Source organism: Castor canadensis, chromosome 18 (genome assembly GCF_047511655.1).
Source record: "Castor canadensis chromosome 18, mCasCan1.hap1v2, whole genome shotgun sequence".
Lineage (NCBI taxonomy): Eukaryota > Metazoa > Chordata > Mammalia > Rodentia > Castoridae > Castor > Castor canadensis.
Window position 1 is genome coordinate 11,990,112 of NC_133403.1, and position 9,423 is coordinate 11,999,534.

A 9,423-nucleotide genomic window follows, 5' to 3' on the forward strand; every position below is an offset into this window, starting at 1 on the left:
AGATAGTCCCATTGACAGGTGTGCCCTAGTTGGTCATTATCTCAGTCCTTATTCTTCAGGGTTTTAGGAGAAGTAGTCATCCAGAGTCATTGTCACCTGGCAGGTGGTCTATCCTCAACTACTTTTAGGGGTAGTTTTGTTGACAGTGTGCTCTGTTTGAGCCTCGGGCCTTTGTCTTGAAATTTCAAACAATGGCAATCATGGATAAGGAGAATGAGTGAAAGTGGAAGAATTTATTGAGATAGAAAAATAGCAAAGAGTAGAGCCTCCAGATCTGACAGGGGTCCCAAGAGAGCATGGCTAGAGAAGTGACATGGTCTAAGATTTTATCCAAGGCTTTGGTCAATCTCTAGGCTACTCAGTTGGACCATTTAAATCACAGTGGAAGGGGTGTTTGAAAATCCTCCTAGTCTTCATAGTGTCCTCATTCTGGTTTTTCCTTCTGCCCATTAAGACTCCAAGGGGGTCATCATGGGGTTTTTCAGGGGCCCTTCTGTCCTAGCTATACTGGCTAAGTTCAGCTAACTGCCTAGCCTACTTGCTCACCACTTCCCTCATAGTTCAAAGGCAGCCACCTGACCCTACCTGAAGAGTTTCTACCATTTCAGGTATTTTGGAAACTTAGCTCAGTGCAAATGTTACCCTATGTACAAATATTTGTTACAGGTGAGGTTATACAAGAACCTGTAACCTTAGGGAATTTTACTTTCCAGGTTACAGAGCAGCTCAGGTATATTCATAGGGCAGTACCTGTCCCATTCTTCAAGCTTGCATTGTTTCTGGGGCTTTGCTCACCCTAGAGTGAATTTGCGCATGTCTGGTTGAAAAATTCAGCTGTAATCAATCTGAAAATTCATTGCTGATGTTAGCTTCCTATATTGAGATCACATCTCACAGATTAAATGCACAATTACCATATTATTGCCCCATCTTCGGACATCAGCCACAGGTTCAGGGGTTCCAGGTAAACCACACTTGGGATCAACTCATTTTAAATTAAGGATTTCGCACAGCTATCACAGGTATAATAATTCACAATTTGTTGAGGAATATTTTGAGAATATAGCCCTTTTATTATTGAGGATATCGATGAGGACAAGTTAGGTGAAGAAACTCTGAGGTCTATATCTGTGAGATTCCAGATTTGCAACTTTCTTGTCCTCAGGACATGTGGATACCCTGGACTCTACAGTTTGTGCTTTCTGGCTCCTCAGTCCAGTAGTCAAGGCTCAGTTTACCTTGATCAAGCCATCCTCAGGGGCAGAGCATCCTAGGAGAGAAAACATCAGTCATACAGAGAGTAAGGAGGTTCTACCTTCAGAACTATCCAGGAAATGTCAGAACATCTGCTCAGCTGGGATGAGCTTGAAGGTCAAGATTACCAGGGCAAGACTGTACTCCTAGAATGAACTTACCCTCCCAGGATCATCTCTGGGTTTCACTCAAATGTGGACCAGGACTTAGGACCTGTGGGTCAGCACCTGTATTTTCTTTTCAAGCACATTACTTTTCTGTAAATCAATTCCTGTTAGCTAAGAAGAGGGGGAGGAATAACAGAAATACTGTCTACCATTAAATAAAAACCAAACTTGATTTTAAAATTTATTTTTAAATTCTCTGCTTATAGCAATACTAATTAAAAATTTAAAAATTCACTTATTAAAGTACTACTTAGCCTCTTCATAGTTTTCACTTGTGTATTGGGACAGAGAAAATCAATAATTACTGTTCCTGATTCAAACTAATTAAATAGCCACAGTACCTTCACCTGCACCACCTGCTGGTTGCAGAACTAGAAAAGGAAAAATTATAATGCTGTTCCCTGAAGGGGACTTGATATTTCCTGTGTAACATTTCATGAGGGAAGACTCTAGAAGTGCATCCACAAATAATAGGGTTATATCAGTTTAATGGCAGAAAACCAAAGCAACATTAATAATGTATTCTAATTCACTCTAGATATTAGATTCCCATGTAAAATGGATGGGCCTTAAAAGATTAGGGGATGGTTAGGGAGGGAAGGCCAGTGAGGTTCTGCCTTCTCTATTACGGAACTGTGTGAGGAGGCTCCAGTTCAATTCTAAGTGTGCACCTTCCCAGATTCATTTCAGGAAGAAAACTGGGTTCATTCACCATCCTGGGATGAACTATGCTTGGGATCTGCTCCTGAACTTGTTCAAAGTCCATGGGGATGCAGATGTTCTTGGTTTTGAACTTTGAGTTGCACAGTCATTGCCCATTCAGGGTTCAGGACTCTGGATGGTAGTCACCACCTGTAATGCTAGTCCTCCAAACACACAGGTGTCTCCATGAAGTGTAAGAAACTTACACTGCTGTCTATAAATATGGGTTGCATCCACATCAGTGCAATTTTACCACTCTACTTAAGGGTACTGAATCTAGAATGGCAAAACCAGTTCAAATGAACCCATGCCTCCCTCCTTGGAGGTAATTTAGGGGTATGAGATACACATGGATGGCCAAACCTACCCCACCACTGGACTGGCCAATATACTTGGGAAAGTCACATTGCAATCCCATTTTTAGTTTAATGAGGAAGCTTCCTATGCAATTCTATAGTGTCTGCGCTAATTGATATTACCGTCAACAGTGTATATAAGGGGATCATTTGTCCCTGCATAGTCACACACATTTGCAGCTTTTGTTTTCATGCCAGAGGGCATTCTGACAAATCTGGTGGTATCTCAATGTCTTTTTGATTTGAATTTCCCTAATGCCTAATAGTTTGCACCTTTTCTCCATGGTTTTACTTGCCATTTGCATTTCCTTTTGAAAACTGGCCTTTGTAATGATTGGACTGGACTGCTATTTCAGTGTTTACATTTGTTACTTTGTGTTTACTTTTTTAAGTTCTTTATATATTCTGGATATTAGTCCCCTGTGAGATTAAGAGCTAGCAAACAATTTTTTCCACTCTGAAGTTTGTCTCTTTAATGTGTTGTTTCCTGTGCTGTAAAAAAGCGCTTTAATTTGATACATTTCATTTAACAATTCGTGTTCTTTTTTCCTGACCTATAGTCACTGCCTATGCCTATATATTAAAGTATTTACACTATATATTCCTCTCATTAGTTTAAAACTCTCCAGTCTTACATTAAGGGCTTTGCTCCAGTTTCAGAAGAGTTTTGCACAGAATGGGAGGGAGAGATCAAGTATACAGTTTCCCCAAGACCACTTATTACAGAGACTTCCTTTCCCCCATTGTATGTTTTAGGCACTTTGTAAACATCAGATGGTGTGTGTAGCTGTGTGAATTTAGTCTGGGACCCTCTACTCTATGCTATTGGTAGCCGTCATCACGCTTCCTTTGTGGCTATGGCTTTAAAGTATAATGGGAAATCGCGCATTGGGAAACCTTCAGCATTGCCTTCGTTTGTTTGTTTTTCCCCAGATTGCTTTTCTGCCATGGTTGGTGTCCTTTTCTCTTCTTGCTCCTCTCACTGCACAGGTATCAACAGGCTTCAGAAAGTCTCCATTCCTCATCTATCTCAACCACTTAGGTTCAGAGCCATGAGAAACTTTAGTCTAACTTATCTCCTTTATGGGAAGGTTCCCTCTCCCACCCTGTGCTAACTCAAAACTCCTCCCACTCTTCATCTCCTAGAGGAACTGCAAGACAAAACCAAACCTGACCAATGGCTTCAGTGTTGGTGAACATATAGTATTCTGGTTCTAGCCAAGGTCATGGAACTCTCTGGGTATTTCCTGAGCTAATAATCAGACTGAAGTAAGACCCAGAGCTCTGGGATTCCCAGTCACGTTTCTGAATCCAAAGATACCTCAGACTATACAGGGGTTCTCCACATCTCTAGTATAAAGCTTGAAGAGAAGTCCAATGATTGCTGTATTTATAGCTCATGGTAGCACAAGCAACTTTAGCTGCACACAGTGTTTCAGGGAACAAAGAATGAGAAAAAAAACTGGTTTCCTTTGAACATTGCTCTGAGCATATTTTCACTGATCAATTTCTGTGGAGACACCTTCAAGAGAGAATTCTTTATAGAAAGATTAGTCCACAAATATGGAGAAAAGAAACATACAGATTATGCCTTGAACCTGTAACATAATAAGGCATTTCAGAAAGCCTAATAAAACAATAAATCTACAGGCACATCCTCATACTCTCTTAAAGTCAAATAGCAAAAGTAGATACTATTGCGAGGTATGCTGGCTCAGGTTTCTAATCCCAGGAATTTAGGAGGTGGAGATAAGAGGATCATAGTTTGAGGCCAACCTCACCAAAAGCAAGAGGCCCTGTCTGAAACTAAACTAAAACAAAAAGTACTTGGTGCAAGGTTTAAGTAGTTGTAGTTCAAACCTCAGTAGCACCAACAAAAGGAAGAACGAATGCTATGGTCAAAGAGTGAGAATACTGACCAGTAAAGCCCAGGCACAATTAGCCACTAATCAGCTGCCTCATCCTATTCCATAAAGGGTGAACCCTGTGTTACATTTCCAGAGCTGTCAGAGTGACCCTAACCGTGTTCAGAGGCACATTCTCCTTTCCTGGAAACAGCTCAAATGTTCAGTGGACCTAGCCTTAACTACTCTGGCTGATGTGTTCCCTCAGACTCTTCCTTCTCCATCTTCCCTCTGCCCCTGCCTCCTTCAGGACTCCTCATCTCTCTGGCAAGCCAGGTCTTCACCTGTGTCTAGTTTAGTTTTCAGAGAATGTGTGAATGTACTTCCTATAGTTTCTATTCTCCAGAATCCATCTCTAAAGAGGATGATCCTAGAATCAGATAAGTCCTGACATCCCCATGATCTTATTCCTAACCATTTCTAGCACATCTATCTTAGCCATTCTCTTTAATAAGACAGCATAATTAATTTGATTTGTGAACACACTATATGCTCATCTAGCTGTTCAGTGTTCGCACTGGGAGGAAACTGAATCAACCTTTTTCCCTTCTCTGTTGTGTCTTTATCATTTCTTGTCTTCTTTTTTCCTTACATTCCCTCAGAGTGCACTGAACCCCTATACCAGGTGACAGGTGCAGTAATCAATAGATGAAGGTCAGCAGCATGTCCCCCAGAGAGCAATCTTTTTCCTTTAGACCAGAATCTCCATGATAGCAACTCTTTGCTCAGGTTCCTGAAGTCACATTCTTTAGTCCTCTTCCAGAGTAAAAGGAAAGAATCCTCATGGTCTCACAGGTTGAGAGACATCCAGTGACAACAAGGGACAGTTAATCCTGACTGTGGACTAGGTAGAACAGGAAGATGGTGGTCATGTGGTCACCCCGACCTAACTTTGACAGACATGACGACCCCACAGCTCTGGGTCTTCTGCCTGCATCCTGCATCTGCAGGGAGGAAAATGGACAAGCATCTCTCACTGCACTGGGCACTTTTTAAGATAAAGTGGGATAAGACCACATAATCAATTGAATGAAAACTTTCCCTGCTTAAAGCAAACACTGCTCCAATGGCAGAGGCCTTCAACCCTTCAACATAAAGGGCCTTTCTTTATGCAGGCTAAAGATTTCTGGATGGTCAAACAGAGAAATAGACTTAGGGATGGACTTGCAGGAAAAGCTGGCCGTCAAGGTGCATGAAGGCCATGAGAGGCACCTAGGGAACTTTGATTCATGCTCTGCCTCAGTGCATGTCCCCATATGGGAAAATGAGAATATTCACATCCCCTCTTTCTTCTCTCTTCTCTCTCTCACTGTCCCTCACTCCCTACCTCTCCAACCCACATAACCCCCATACAAACCTCCTTCTCTCTTCATGTGCACCTTCTGGCTTCTCTGGCCAGTAGTGAAGTCTCAGTCTGCCCTGATCAAGCCATCATCAGGATCACAGCCTCCAACCACAGAAAACACTAGTCACATAGACAGTGACTGGGTTCTAACATCACAACTGGACAGGAAATGTCAGAACACCTCTGCTCAAAACAGGGATGAACTTAAAAGTCAGGAATCCCAGGGAAAGTCTATTTTCCCCAGCCTGGATCTTGACATCCAAGGATCATCTCTGAGCTTCATTCAAATGTGGACTGGGACTTAGAACCTATACGTTTTCCTTTCAAACACATTACTTTTCTGTAAGTCGATTCAAGTCAGCTGAGGAGAGGGAGAGGTGTGACAGATGATACACTGTCGAATTTAGACTACTATGTGAAGTGGATGGTCCTTAAAAGATTGTGGAAGCATTAGGGAGGAAAGGCCAGGGAGTTTCAACCTGGGACATTACTAAAGTATGTGAAGAGGCTCCAGTTCAATTCTAAGTCTACAACTTCACATAATAATTTCAGGGAAAAAACAGGGTTCTCTTACCTTTCGGTGACAGACCTATGTTGGGGATCTACTCCTGAACCTTCCACAAAAGGTCTTTGGCAAACAGGATGAGCTTGGGTGTTGACTTCATAAGCCCCTAGTCAGGCCCACTCAAGATGGCGGACTCTGGGAGGTGGGTGGTGATGGTCCTTCAAAGACAACAGTGTCCTCTGTAACAATGACCAACTCATTTGGCTATCAACATACTTTATCCTGTGGAGTTCTGATCTAGGATTAAATTACTCAGTACAAAGACAGAAATCATCTAACTAAAGCCGAATTTTGAAAGACAGGAAAGATGACAGGAACTATCTTTCTTTGAAGAGGAAATACTGACATTGTGAACAATTACAGGACTGGAGAAGAAGAACCCTCACCCCGAGTTAGTGTATGAGCTGAGGTCTTCAGAATGGACATGTGCTCACTGTCATGCATGCTTCTCCCTTCACATCTCAGAACTCTGGAGCTTGTGCAGTGCCAAGGATAAATATTCTGCCATCCACCCATAGAAATGCCCCTCAAAGCAAGAATAAATAGTGAGGGGAGAAGCACAAAGGTACAGCTGTAAGTCCTGAAAGATCAGAACAAGAGAATCTATTTCACTTACCTCTACAGGCCCACACTAGAACTTTGCCTTGTGGTTCAAGTGTGTGCCTGCCACAGTTGTGACTCCCTATATTTGCTCTATCACAGACCAACAGCTAATTCAACTTAAAAACTTTTTGTCACAATTGCCAAGAAGTGCTAATTATCGCAACCAAAGGTTTGAGGTTTAACAGTGGCATATTTTAAAAAATATGACATGGGACTTTGCTTAATTATTTGCCTAGGATGGCTTTGAAGCACAATCCTCCCAATCTCCACCTCTCAAGCATCTGGGATTATAGGCATGAACACCATACAAAGCCTCACAAAGTAATTTTTATTCTTCACAGATTTTACTTTGTATCATGTGTGTTAATCACATCTTATTGTCTCAGCTGTCAAACTGGGAACTATTTCATTTCCTTTGTGTTCTTCACAAAAACTATGATACAATAAGTAATTAAAAACTTAGTATTGAAAATATAGGAGGAAGAGGAAGGCTTTAGTTGGTTTCAGAGAGAATGACAAACTACATTTAAATTCTTGGGCAAATTGAAATGAAAATTTCTTTCTGCTTGGAAAGTATTATTCTCTTTGGAGAGGAAGGACAACAAAGAAAAGCAGGAAATAAATGAGAAGCTGAGTCCTTGCATTTTTTACCTAATTTCCACATTATATGACATGAAATGGTTAATCTACACAAGGTCCTACACTATATACTACGACTCAGAAACAGATTCCCAGTCCCATATTCATTCTGCCCACTCTGAGGTCCATCAAATTAAACACCGTTTACTTTCCATGCACCAAACCAATGATCTGCCTATGCTGCTACTGCTTTTACCTATGATACAGGATTCACACAGCATTTAAAGCAAACTTATATTGGGGACCTAGAACTGATCCCAGGAAACACATTCTCCTGTGTTAAGTCACTGGTCCTAGGTCAAAACATAATGATTTGATTTGATATGAAAATGCTGATATTTTATCAATTAAAAATGACCGTTACTCATAAGATATGCTTCTTTCCAGTGTCTACGTCATGAGTGTGTCCACTGAGCTGGTGGCTGTACGTGCCACACTAGCCAATCAACAGTAACTGAGTGCATTATGGAGCTGAGGCATGGGTTGGGTATAAATGCTCTTTATCAAGGTACAAGAGAGTTACAACAGAAATACAGAACTCACTCAAGCTGGACACAGTGCTCACGCCCATAGCATTAGCTACTTGGAACATGGAAAGCAGAAGTTGGAGCCCAGGCTAAGGGGAAAGTCCCGAGACTCCATCTCAACCAATGATATCTGTGTGTTGTGGCACACACCTGTGATCCCAGTCACAGGGGAGGCATAAGCAGGAGTTGGGGTCAAGGCCAGCCTGGGCATGAATGTGAGACCCTGTTTCAAAAACACCTAAGGCAAATAAGGGCGGGGCCATGACTGAAGAGGTAGAGCACCAGCCTAGTGAGCACAAGGCTCTAAGTTCAAACTCCACTACCACCATAAAAGAAAGAAGCAATTATAAATATCACTTTAACTCCTTATTTGTTACTCCTCTAGGGTCTTTAGTGGGCAGAACTTGAGCAATTTAAGGGTCATGGACACAACAATATAAAATATTTTGCCCATTGTTATGTGTTTGGGGCCAGCATCTAAGACCTGACTCCAGAACTTACAGTGGTGGGCCACATTTTCCCACAGGGCAATCAGAGATGTATTTGTGTTTTTCACATCAGTGAGTATGCCAAAGTCCGCGTGAAAATCTTCCTCTAAGAACCCTGAAATTTTATATTGATGGGCAGCATCTAAAAATTTAATAGGCTGGGGAACTTCACAACATATACAGGAATGCTGAGCTCTCTGCACTAGAGCCAATGATCCCATGACTGAATCCTAATTTTATTTCAGTAATTGAGAGCGTGAGCATTGGCCCCCACAGAGGGGTTCATATTGTGACTTTTCCATTTATGAATTTGAGAGCTGGTATCATGCATTATGGAACGTTCATTTCCCCACCTAGAACAGTGGGAATATCAAAGAAAACATCAGGTAGCATTGCACCCAAGACAACATAATACAATATATAAATGTGCATTTATGAAAGACTTTTGTAAGCAAGAAATACCTACTGAGAAAACACATAATCTCTCTCTCTCTCCTCTTTCTCTCTCTCTCTCTCTCTCACACACACACACACAGACACACACAAAGTTCATAACCAAAAAATCATAGATTCGCACAAAGCCCCAGCAATCTTCAAGTAAAAACCTCACACCCACCAAAGGGGACCCACACATCTTCTTCCAGGAACTACAGAAGCTTGACTTGTGCACTTTTACACAGACTATCAACTTTCCCCTCAAACACTTTTATTATCCTATTCCCTCTGAAAACCCAGAATCAGGATGATTCCACAAAGGGAAGACAGTAAGGGTACTGCATGTATCATAGTACCTAGATATTTTTCTTCACCAGGTAACTTGAGATTACTTACCACATTCAGATTCTTTTAAGTTCATCTGCAGAAACAAAGACA

The 9,423-nt window shown here is 41.5% G+C and overlaps 1 long non-coding RNA gene across 1 annotated transcript; it reads right to left on the minus strand.

Moving 5' to 3' along the window:
- Nucleotides 1-1,050: 1,050 nt before the first annotated feature.
- Nucleotides 1,051-8,893, minus strand: LOC141418883 (uncharacterized). Its single transcript, XR_012443549.1, has 2 exons — nucleotides 6,303-8,893; nucleotides 1,051-1,270 (listed from the first exon to the last, which is right to left on the minus strand). It is a non-coding gene; the product is annotated as an uncharacterized lncRNA (long non-coding RNA).
- Nucleotides 8,894-9,423: the final 530 nt, after the last annotated feature.